A 12,511-nucleotide genomic window follows, 5' to 3' on the forward strand; every position below is an offset into this window, starting at 1 on the left:
TGAAAAATGTGCCAACATAAGTCAAAGCAGAAAGAGACGAATTCTTTTATAAAGAATAAAATCATTTGAGCTTCTATCTCTTTACTGAAAATAAAACCAAATTCTATGTGGATGCAATGCCTAAATGTGAAACTTAGAATCATAAATTAATGAAAAATATATAACAGCATGTTACGATGTTGGCATAGGAAAAGATTTTTAAAACCAAATTCAAAAGTAAAACCATGGAGGAAGCAAATTGGACTTTACATCCACATTAAGGGCTCCTGTTAGATGATGGACACCTTGGACAGTTACCACCTGAGTAATGCCTGGAAGAAGACATTGGCAACTAACAATTGCTCAGGAAACCCCAGCAAAGCCATGAGACACAGGGGCCAGGGCAGTGGTGGAGCACACTAATTCTTCACCTGTGGTGCCAGCATCTCAGGGGTGCCAGTTCATGTCCCACCCATTCTACCTCCAGTCCAGTTCCCTGCTGATGACCTAGGAAAGCAACGGAGGATGGTCCAAGTCCTCGGGTCCTTTTATCCATGTGGAAGACCCTAAAGGAGCTCCCAGATAATGGGTTTGAATCAGCTCAGCTCTAGCCATTGTGGCCATTTGGGGAGTGAGCCAGAGGATGGAAGATCTCTCTCTATCTCTCTCTCTCCCACTCTGTGTGTGTCCATCTCTCTGTGTTAAATCTGTTTCACAGACAGGGGCTTCCAAAATGAGTAAGGCATAGCTGTTGGTCCCTAGGAGCTTGCAGTCGGCTAGAAAAATTAGTGACAGAAGTGTGACTTGGTAAGAGAACCAAAAAGCTATTCTCTAGCGGGTGACTGGTTTGGTAATTGAGATGCTGGCTCACACACACACGTGCCAAGTTGGAATGCCTGGGTTAAGCGCCCACTTTTACTCTTAGCTCCAGCTTCCTATTCATGTGGTGATGGCTCAGGTAATTGGATTTCTGCCAACCATGTGGCAGACCTATCTCCCAGCTTTGGCCTGACACAGCCTTGGCTATTTTAGGCATACTGGGAATAAAACAGCGGATTGGATATCTCTCTATCTCATACATCTATATCTATATAGATATGGGTATATACATGTAAATATAAAAGGCTCTGAGTATATACATTTAAAAAGCTTACTTCATAGAATCAGCACATGTGGCAAAGCCACTGCCCATGATATCCATATTCAAGTATATCCATATCCGTATCCATATCCATATCCATAATGCACCCAAGAAAGCAGCAGAGGATGGACCATGTACCTGGGATCCTGACACCTACAGGAGATAATTGGGTGACATTCCAGGTTCCTGGCTTAGGCCTGAGTCAGCCCTAGCCACTGCATCTACTTTTGAATCAGCAGGTAGAAAATCTCTCTCTCTCTCTCCTTCCTTCTCTGTAGTTCTGTCAAATAAACAAAACTTTAAGACAAAAAGAAAGCTATAAGGACTCCTGGTTCAATGTGAAAGGTTGGAGACATCACTGTGTCTTGTAAAATTAAAGCAAAATAACGCTGAACTAACATAAAGCATATAAACCTGCAAAGACAATGGTTCTCAGAGAGGAAAAAAGGAGTAGGTGGGAAATGTTGATCAAATCTGATCTGGAATGGCCCATGCCTTCAAAGACCTCGGCAGGACAGCAAATGGGCAGCCAGGGAGTGGCCTTTCACTGGCTCCACTCCAGGGAGGGACAGGACTGCCCAGTAGAGACTGAACTAGAAGGGGTCCACACAGAGGACAAAGTCATTACTGGAAGTGGCAATGAGTTGTTCTTCTGGGGATTAAGGGAACAATTTCATACGAATCATTCACATGAATGGTGAGATCCATAATCTCTTTCTCTGGGTTTTCAAGGTGCCAGCAGGCAGGCTGGTGCCCACCCCGTTGGGCAGAAGATGAGAAATTCCTTTACTGTGACACTTACCACCTCCAGAGAAAAGATTAACCGACAGTGACATTTGGGGACCCCACAGCCTTAAGGCTAGATCCTTATTTAATGACTGCTCTAAGGTTCATTAATCATCAAGACCAAGCCCTATACATGCACATACAATTACTCTCTGCTCTTAAGGGCATCATTTGAGATTTATTTAAATTTGTCTCATTTAATTTAAAAGGCAGAAAGGCAGAGATTTTTCCATCTGCTGATTCACTTACTAAATATCCACAACAGCCAGGACTAGTCCTGACCAGAGCCAAGAGCCCAGGACTTAACTCGGGTCTCCCAGGAGGGTTGAATGAATGGAACCATCCCCTGTAGCCTCTCAGTGTGTGCATTAACAAGCCAGAGGCTGGAATCCAAAGCCAAAACGTGAGCTCCAACCCAGGCACACTGATCCGGGATGCAGGAGTACCACTGTGCCAAATATCTGTCCTTGGTGGGGGATGTCACCCAAGGGTTCCAATATCCTAACAAATTATGAATCAGCTACCAAGTCAAACAAAAATATTTCCAAAATACAAGCATTAAAAAAAGTATCTCGCGTCCGGTGGCGTGGCCTAGCGGCTAAAGGTCTCACTTTGAACGCCTGGAATCCCATATGGGCATCGGTTCTAATCCCGGCAGCTCCACTTCCCATCCAGCTCCCTGCTTGTGGCCTGGGAAAGCAGTCGAGGATGGCCTAAAGCTTTGGGACCCAGCACCCGTGTGGGATACCCAGAAGATCCTGGCTTCGGATCGGCATAGCATCGGCCATTGCGCTCACTTGGGGTATGAATCATCGGACAGAAGATCTTCCTCTCTGTCTCTCCTCCTCTCTGTATCTCTAACTTTGCAATAAAAATAAAAATAAATCTTTATTTAAAAAGTATCTCCTGAGACTTCTCTCTATGAAGACTTCTAGAAATTGGAGAGTACAGTAAGAAAGTGAAGGCATACGAGCCAGGACATACAAGGCTCTTTTAGGAGAAGCATAAAAAGAAATACCAAAACTTTAAGGCAAAGATGTGTCCTAGGTCTAAAGAGGAGTCCAGATGGGAGTAGGAAAAGATGGCCTAGGTGGCACAGCCTCAGGACATACAAGATGCAATGGACTGATGGGAAACTAATGTATTAGTTGCTGTCCATGGTCCAAACTGGAGGGAACCTACAGTCCTACAAGCTTGGCATGCACTTGGTGGTACAGGCACATTTAAAATTATTCATATTTTAAAAGGATAGCCATTAGGGCCAGTATTGTGGCACAAGGTTAAGATACTGCCTGTGTCACCAGCATCCTTTCTCAGAGTTGTGGTTAGAGTCCCATCTTCCTTTCAATGCACCTAGGAAGGCATTGGCCCAAGTTCCTGGGCCCCTGACACTCATGAGAAATCCCAGATGAAACTCCTGGCTCCTTCCTGACCCAGCCTGGGCTATTGCAGTCATCTGGAAAAAAAAAATAATAGTTGGAAGACCTCTCTGTTTCTTTCTGTCACTCTGCCTTTCAAATAAAATTAATAAATAAATCCTCACAAAATAAATAAAATATGAAATCATTCCCTTAATCCCTAGGATGACTCCTCACTGCCACTTTCAGTGGTGACCTTGTCTCTGTGTGTGGACCCCTCCCCTTGCTCAGTCTCTCTAGGGAAGTCCTGTACCAATATTAACTTAAAACTAAAACATACAGGGAAAGAAATATGATCATGGTACATTACATGATTTAGTTACAAGCAATTTCTCCATAGTCATAATACTATGAATACCAAATACAGAACAACAACAACCAAAAAAAAAAAAAAACAGCTACATGGTCACCAATTAGGTGGGTTGAGAGGGAGAAGTATGCACAAATGTGTGGAATATGTGTTAATTTAGTTATTATATGCCAGAGAAACAAGGCAATGATGATGTCGAAGCTGAGGGGCAATTGGGTGGGAAATAGCAACAGCGGCCCGAGTCAAAGCTGTGGCTGGTACGGATGGAAAGATGCATCAGGTGCAACTGGACTTGGCAGTTAAGCGATCACCGAGAAAGCAGGCATGCTGGAGCAAAGCAGAAGAAAGGAGTGGGGAACACAACAGTTGCAACCACTTGACAGCTCCTTGCTCATAGTACGTAAAAACAGTGCTTGTCATTGATTTCTGGTTTCCAGAGAAACACGATAATTAAATCACAAACAGAAAAAAACAGCAAGTTAGTTGGGATAACTAAGTTGCTCCAGGGTATGTGAAGGAAAGAGCTTCTGGCACAACTGCTTAAAAATGCCTGGGATGTCCAAATCCCACGTCAGAGTGCCCAGGTTCATGTTCCCACTTCGCTGACGGCTCCAGCTCCTCTGTAATGCACGTTGTAGGAGGTGATGGTTCGTGTCACTCACTTGGGGTCCTTGTCATGCCCTGGAGGGATCCAGCTTCAGCCTCATCCAGCCCTGGGGCTTGCAGGAATTTGAGGAATGAAGCAGAAGATGGAACCCGTGTCTGTCTTCCTGTCTCTTTCAAATAAAATTAAAATCAATATATATATATATATATATATATATTTAATAGCAGAGATAGCATCTAAGGAGCAGGGAAATCTGGTAATGATGGCAGTGAGGTCCAGGGTGGCTGGGGTGGGCCTGAATAAAAAACATGCTTCAGTAATTAGTCTGGAAAAGGAAGAAGAAAGGATAAATACCTGGACAGACTGTGAAGGGGCAAAAGGGGGCATTCACAAGCCTAGATCTTCTTTGAAGGGGAACAGGAGCCATAATTATCAACTGGAAGTGGGGATCTGGAGCTAGGGTGGCGAGCAATGATTTTCAGCCAGAAGTAATATTGACCCATACTCCAGAAAGTTTCGTAATGTTGTCCCGGTGAATTTGGGGACACTATTGGCACCTAGTGGGGAGAGCCAAGGATCCTATCAGACATCCCACAACACTTTGAGAAACCACAGTCTCGGATCTCTTTAAGGGATTTTACTAAGAAGTTTGCAGAAAGCGAAATAGGCAGCCCAGGAACTGCAAGACTCACCTACACTTAAGTGGCATAACTGCACAGTGAATCCAATTGGTGTTATTTTAAGTTAAAAATTAAAAATTTGTTTTTATTTATTTGAAAGGCATAGTGACAGAGATCCAGAGAAAGAAAAGGTAAAAGAGAGATACAGAGAGAGAGAGAGAGAGAGATCTTGCATCTGTTGGTTTACTCTCAAAATGGCAACAAGAGCCAGGAAACTGGAACTCCCCTTGGGAATCCAACATGGTTGCTAGGGGTTCAAGAATTTGGGCCAACATGGCTGTTTTGCCAGATGCATTAGTAGGGAGCTAGATCAAACTTGGAGCAATGTAGACTACAACTGGTACCCATACGTGATGCCAGTGTCCCAGACAGTGACTTCACTCACATGCAACACTAGCCCCAAGTGTCTGTATTTTTACTAGGATATTATGCAGCGTGTTGGAGACCTCTAAAAGTTGCTTCTTTCCTTGTTTTGATTCCATTCTGGAATATGGCTGTCCTAACAGAAATATTTCTTTTGCCAGTCCTGCTCTGTATACACACCCTCCCCTTAACATGCAGAAGCCAGTCTTGATGGGAAAGTTCCATATCCCTGATACTAAGAGCTAGCGATGAAATTAAAATTTCCTTGGAGAGAGCCTGGCATGGTGGCCTAACGGTTAAAGGTCTCACCTTGAATGTGCCCCATATGGATCCCATATGGGTGCCGGTTCTAATCCCAGCAGCCCCGCTTCCCATCCAGCTCCATGCTTGTGGCCTGGGAAAGCAGTCGAGGAAGGCCCAAAGCCTTGGGACCCAGCACCCACACGGAAGACCTGGAGGAGGTTCCTGGCTCCCGGCTTCAGATCGGCACAGCACCAGCCATTGCAGTTTTGGGGGAGTGAATCATCAGATGGAAGATCTTTCTCTCTGTATCTCATCCTCTCTGTATTTCTGACTTTGCAATAAAAAAATAAATAACTAAATCTTTAAAAAATTTTTCCTTAGAGAAAAATCAACTGCTTGATTGATAACTTCTGAGAAAACTAATCATACTGATCAATAACTTAGAAAATTCTGCATGGCCTGCCCGTTCTACAAGCCAGTGTTCCTACTGCTGATATTGCAGGTTTAAGGCCTCTGAACATCGTTCATTTTGACTATCGGTCCCCGAGGGCATGCTCTGCTCAGCCTTGGGTTGGCATTGCCAGCCTGCTGGGGTTGTGTCCATCAGGACCTTTGCACAGTGCTACCAAAGGCCTAAGTGCATGCACATCACCTCCAGAGGAACTCTGGAAAAATGCAGTGTCTGATCCATGATTAATACTGTTATGACAAATGTCTGAGAGACAGATGGTGATTAGACACTTCAGAGGCGTGATTCATGCATTCTTGGAACCTGCTCAACTTTTGACCCAGCTTTGGCACTGGGTGGCAAGAGGGCTCTCGGTTTGAGCCATTTTGCCTGCTGCTGGTGGTGGAGGCAATGCTACTGGAATAAAGAGAGAAACAAACAGTTGACCACAAGGATGCTGAGATAAAAAACAGCCAGGAGGATCCCAGGGACCTGGATGCCCTGCAGACAGCTGGACCCTTATTAGACCTTAACCGCTGCCAACATTGCTGCAAGGGTCAGCAGCTCAGGAGGGTATTGAGGCTTCCCTTCTTTCTCCTTGAGTCTTCTCTTAGCTCCCTTATCTGGTTCTTTATATTCCCTGCTTTCCCAGTGGCCTGTGCCATCCTCCACCCCTTAGCAACATGAGATCCACATCCTTCAAGTCACCTGCTTTGCTTAGACTCTCACTCCCCAAAATTTCACCTTGATTATATGTGGGCTGGTGATAAACACAGGACCAAAACTAGATAATATTTTTATTTCTTTTTTTTTAAAAAAGTATTTATTTATATTGGAAATTCAAATTTGTAGAGAAAAAAAGATCTCTGTCTGCTGGTTCACTCCCCAGGTGGCCATAATGGCTGGAGCTGAGCCGATCTGACCTGGAGCTTCTTCCAGGTCTCCCATGTAGGTACAGGGTCCCTAGGCTTTGGGCCGTCCTCTACTGCTTTCCCAGGACACAAGCATGGAGCTGGACAGGAAGTGGAGCAGCCAGGGCATGAATAGGTACCCATATGGGATCCCAGCACATGTAAGGTGAGGATTTAGCCACTAGGCCATCATGCCTGGCCTAAACATTTTTATTTCTATTTTAGTGGTTAACTTATTTTTTTTATGATTTTGATTCTAACTCTGCTTAAGTATTTAATTGATAAAGTTTATTCTTCAAATAACTTTTTCTATTTCCCCAGAAATTCCTATTTGGTGATTCCCATCTACATTAGAATAGCAAGGTCTCAAACAGAAGAAACATTAGTACCTCTTCCATGAATAACAAACATTTGGAATTTTGAGACAATGGGAGGAGTTATATATCATATAGAGCAAGTGGTCTATAGCGTCTGAGAACCCTGCCAGTCTCTTGTCTAACTTAGACACACAGAGGGGCTTCTCCCATTCCTGAGTTTCCTTGCTGGTCTCTTGGCCACTGCCAAGTGTCATTTCCTTTCACCAGTTTACCCCTCCCAGTACTCCCATTAGTGAAGTTAGTATTAGGTAGCTTGTTCAGTTTGAATCTTCGTTTCTAATCCTCTATCAGCACTGTCCAGGCCTCTCTCTTGACCAAGAGACTCATTCAGTATCTCATCGTGGCTGATCTCTGAGAATAGAGTCGCTTATATTTGAAGCTGCCTTGCATTCTGATTTCCCATCAGCATGATCAAACTTGATTTCTGTCAGGAGCTGAAGAAACATGTTCCAGCCAGGGTTCCTCCAGGGCAGGAGGCAGCATCCACAGAGGGCTACTGCCTGAGGGCCTCCCACCAGCTAAGGGATGAGAGCTAGAATGCCTGGTGTTCTTTCCTTCTGTGAGTTCCTGAAAGGAAAGACAAATGTGTGAGAGTCTCTGCGACTCAGTGTTCCAGCAAACTGGCCAAGAAGTATCATCTCCCAGGGTGGCTGCTCACTTGACTATCACATCAGACTTCTATCTTCTAGACTTCTAAGAACTCTTATGACACAAAAGAGAATGCAAAACAATAAAATGCACATGGTGGGAAGCCAATCAATATTGGTTGTATTAGTGAAAAAGAAGTTGTGTCCTCCAGCATCTGCAGTATTTAGAGAACTCTGGCTCTGAAACAGACAGCTGAAAGAAGCAGGAAAGCAATTAATATGATTCTGGCACTGTGACAGAGCAAAGCTCTCTCTAAACATGAGAGAGAAATCATTTCTCCTCTTAGCATCCCAGATTTTCCACATCTGCCAGCAGAGCAGCTGATGTTGGGAGACAAAAGAGAATGGAAAGTTATTTCCAAACCCCAAATTGAAAGTGCTCCATCTCTACCATGTAAGAAACATTTAGGCTCTCTTCCTTCTTTAAAAAAAAAAATCTATTTAAAAGAAAGAGTGGCACACAAGAAGAGATGGACAGAGATCCTCCATCTGCTGGTTTACTCCCCGATGGCCACAAGCACCAGGGCCATCCACGTCTCTCACATGGGTGGCTGGTGTCCCCCACCCCCATTGAGTCATCTTCTGCTGCTTTCCCAAGCATGTTATATGGGAGCTGGATTGGAAGAGCAGCCGGGACTCAATTCAGCACTCAGCTATATGATGCAGATACTTCGAGTGGTGGCTTAGCTGGCTGAACCACAACGCTGGTACTGTCCTGAGCCTATTTCTAATCAAAAGAAAAAGGAAAGAAAAATTCCTTCTCAGAAAACTCAAATTTTTGCAGAGTCGAAGAGCTTGTTGTTTCACAGCATTAGCTAAACAGCTCTAGTTTGATTATCAAATATTAGAGTTGGGAGAAACAAGCGTTGATGCAAGTAAAGGAATATTCTGCTACTGATTTAAAGACAAGTGAATCGCTAAATATTTTTATTAGCAGCAAATTTGCTGCTTGCTGGAACTAATTTCACGCCCTGTAGATATGGTGCTTAAGTTGGAAATGGCGTTAAATTGCTCTCTCCTTGAGGCGAGTAAGTAAGGTTTCTGGTGGCAACATCCACTAGATGGTACAGACAAGTAGCTCCTCTAAGACAGGCAGCTTTGGAGCCAATGAAAGCAAAGTCCAGAGGAAGTTCCACCCTACATTTCCTTTCCTTCTTCCAAAGAAATGTCTGTGTCCTAAACAGCCAAACCTTTCTGGAAAGGACTTGCCTAGAAAAGAATATTCCTTCTAAGGTTAATGGATTTCGCAGTTCAATCCTTCCTTGAAATTCAAGCATTTTGTAAGCACATCGAATTTGCCAATTAATTGTTAGAAGTTACTATATAAATTGTGTGTGTGTGTGTGTGTGTGTGTGTGCACGTGTGTGTGTGTGTGCTAGTCCTATGTATCCAAACTACATCATCACTTCTAGAAAGGAGAAATTGCATTCATTATGTGGCCAGAGTTGGAACCAAAGTGAGTAAACAGGTATAACTTGCAGTTCAGGAAATTAGAACAGAAGAACAACTCATTGCCACTTCCAGTAATGACAGAAGAACTACGCCAAAGACAATAACACAAAGAATGAATCTCATGGAAGGACAGAAAACAGAGGGTATAGAGAGTGAAACGACTGAAATTAGGCGGGGAACCCACGGTGGAGCTGAGTCTAAGACCAAGACTTTGGAACTGCTGTGGCTCAGAATCAGGGAAGCAAACCAGTCAGAACACACATTAAATGGTAAAGGTCAGAGCAAGCTGTGGCTGAACAAGTCAGACAACAGAACACAGAAAACAAATGCCTTAGGAAGAAAAGGGCGCCAGGTCAGAGTGCCCAGGCATCTGCCGGAAATGCGCAGAAGCTGGAGAAGTCAAGTTTACCACACACACAGGATGCTTAGCGGCTGTCATTACTAGAACCAGCATGAGCTCAATGAGAATAAGCCTTGTCTAATTGAGTTTACGTCTTGTGTAATAGGATTATGAAGTTGATCAATCCAGTTACATTACTCTCTTGCCTAAAGACTTCTGATGTAGCCAAACTCTTCACCTGCAAGCTAAAAGTCTAAATTTCTTAACATGGTATTCAAGACCCTTCACGTGTTCTCTTTCTCTCTCTTATTGTTATTTTATTTTGTTCGGGAGGCAAAGACACAAGAAATAGACTCATTTTCCATCTGCTGGTTCACTCCCCAAATACCTGCCAGAACTAGGCCAGGTTAAAACAAGGAACTCTGGGGACTTGACACAGTAGCCTATTGGCTAAAGTCCTCACCTTTCACGTGCCAGGATCCCACATGGGCGCCGATTTGTGTCCTGACAACTCTGTTTCCCATCCAGTTCGCTGCTTGTGGCCTAGAAGGCAGTCAAGGACAGCCCAAAGTCTTGGAACCCTGTACCCTCATGGGAGACCCGGAAGAAGCTCCAGGCTCCTAGCTTCAGATCAGTGCAGCTCTGGCCAGCCATTGTAGCAGCTCCAGGAGTGAATCAACCTACAAAAGATCTTCCTTTTTGTCTCTCCTCCTCTCTATAAATCTAAATTTCTAATAGAAAGAAATAAATCTTAAAAAAAAAAAAAGGAACTGTGATCTCAGATTCTCCCAAGTGTGGGGCAGGAATCCAGTCATTTAAACCGTCATCCGCTATTTCCCAGGGCACATATTTGCAGGTCTTCCAACATAGCATAGAAGTCTCTTGGCCAACTGTGCCACGTGCCCAATCCTCTGCCTTATCTCTTAACTTGCAGTTCCCTGAACCAGGCACTCCACCCACACTACCTGCACTACAACATTTGCTGTTCCCTGTACCTCCCCAAAATAGTCACCATCTCTTAGATGGTTTATCCTTAGATGGCTTATCCTGCTTCCTTGCTCTGGAATTTCTGCTTCACTCTATTCTTCTAGCAGAAACAACATATCTTCCTAGGCACAGTGCAAATGTCATTTCCTTTGTGAAGTGCACCTCCCCCCACCCCCCACTCATTAAGGATTTCCCTTAGAGCAAGAATTTGACTCAGTAGGTAAGCCACCGGTAGGATGCTCACTGCCCACACTGACGTGCCTGAGTTTGACATGTCATTCTGGCTTGTGACTTCAACTTCCTTACTAATGGGGACTGGGGAAGCAGCAGTTATTGCTAAACTGTTTGCGTTCCTGTTACTCATGTGAGGGACCTGGATTATGATCCTGGCTCTCAGCTTTGGTCCTCGCCTAGACTTGGTCCATGTGAGAATTTAAGAAATTAACCAATAACAGGAGCTATCTCTTTGTCTCTTAAAAAAAGATCTTCCTTATTGTCAAGATTCTTTTTTAATTTTAATTTTATTTTTTAATAATGATTACACATGGCTGATCAGGGTGGGAAGGATCAAGATTTAGGGAAAATTGGGTGAACCCATTGCTTCCAAATTTGCTATTTCTTCTTGTTGTTCCTGGAGAAAGGAGAGAGACACAGTAGGAAGCTACTCAAGACTTTCCACACGTCTCAGTATCCAGGGTTGAGGAACTGCCACCTGACACCAACTCAGAGTCTCAATGTATACATATTCCCAGGGTTCTGTCCAAAGTTTGGATAGTTCTGAAATGCTGCCATTTTCACCAATCTGAGGATGATATTACCCTCCCAATGTCCATCAGTTCCATTCACCGAGATTTTTTGTTGTCATCGTTTGTTTGGGGTAGTTGTCTAGTTTGTTGTGTTCTGTTCGGCTACAGCACCAAATGTGTTGCCATAGTCTCCTTTTACAACAGGGCCTGTGTCCATTGTTCCACCTTTTTTACTAAGTAAGATATGTTCTTGCAGGCCAGTCCAAGGATCCGGGCCAGGCATCCCTAGCATTGGCGGATCCCCCTTCCCTGAGGCTCCCAATCCTGACACCTACCTAGCAGGTGGGCCCCAAGACCCAGGCCAGGTGACCCAAGCCCTGCTGGATCCCCACTCCTGGGCCTCATGAACCCGACATCCACCTAGTAAGCGAGCCCCAGTACCCGGGACAGGAGACCCAAGCCCCGCTGAACCCCTACACCTGGGCCTCATCAGCTGGCAAGCCCCATACCCCAGGTCAGGCGACCTGAGCCGTGCCAAATCCCCCACCTCTGGGGCTCATGAACCTGACACCCACCTAGAAGGTGGGCCTCTCGACCTGGGTCAGGTGACCTGAGCCCTGCTGAATCCTGTACCCTTGGGGCTCACGAACTCAGCTCCCACCTAATAGGTGGGCCCCGGGTCCCAGGCCAGGAGACCCAAGCCCCTCCGTATCCCCCACCCCGAGGGTTCACAAAACCAAAACCCACCTAGAAGGCAGGCCCAGGATCTGGGCCAAGCAACCCAAACCCCACCAGTTCCCCTGTCTCCAGGGCTCAGCAACCCAGCCCCCACCACACACCCAAGATGTGAGCCAAGCCCAAGATCTGAGCCAAGCTTCCCGAGCCCTGTTAGATCCTCTATCCCTGAAACTCACGTACCCGGCCCTCGCTGGGCCCAGGATGGCATGACTCACGTTCCCTCAGCAACCACAATCTTATTGCACAACCTGGCCTGGTTAGTCTGCCCCCTAACCTCTAGGATGGGCTGGTCCTGGAGGTCCGCTGAGCTTCCCTCCCCCCAGGGACCTACTGTGCTC

Source organism: Ochotona curzoniae, unplaced genomic scaffold (genome assembly GCF_017591425.1).
Source record: "Ochotona curzoniae isolate NIBS_2020 unplaced genomic scaffold, NIBS_Ocur_1.0 contig_2723, whole genome shotgun sequence".
In the NCBI taxonomy this organism is placed as follows: Eukaryota; Metazoa; Chordata; class Mammalia; order Lagomorpha; family Ochotonidae; genus Ochotona; species Ochotona curzoniae.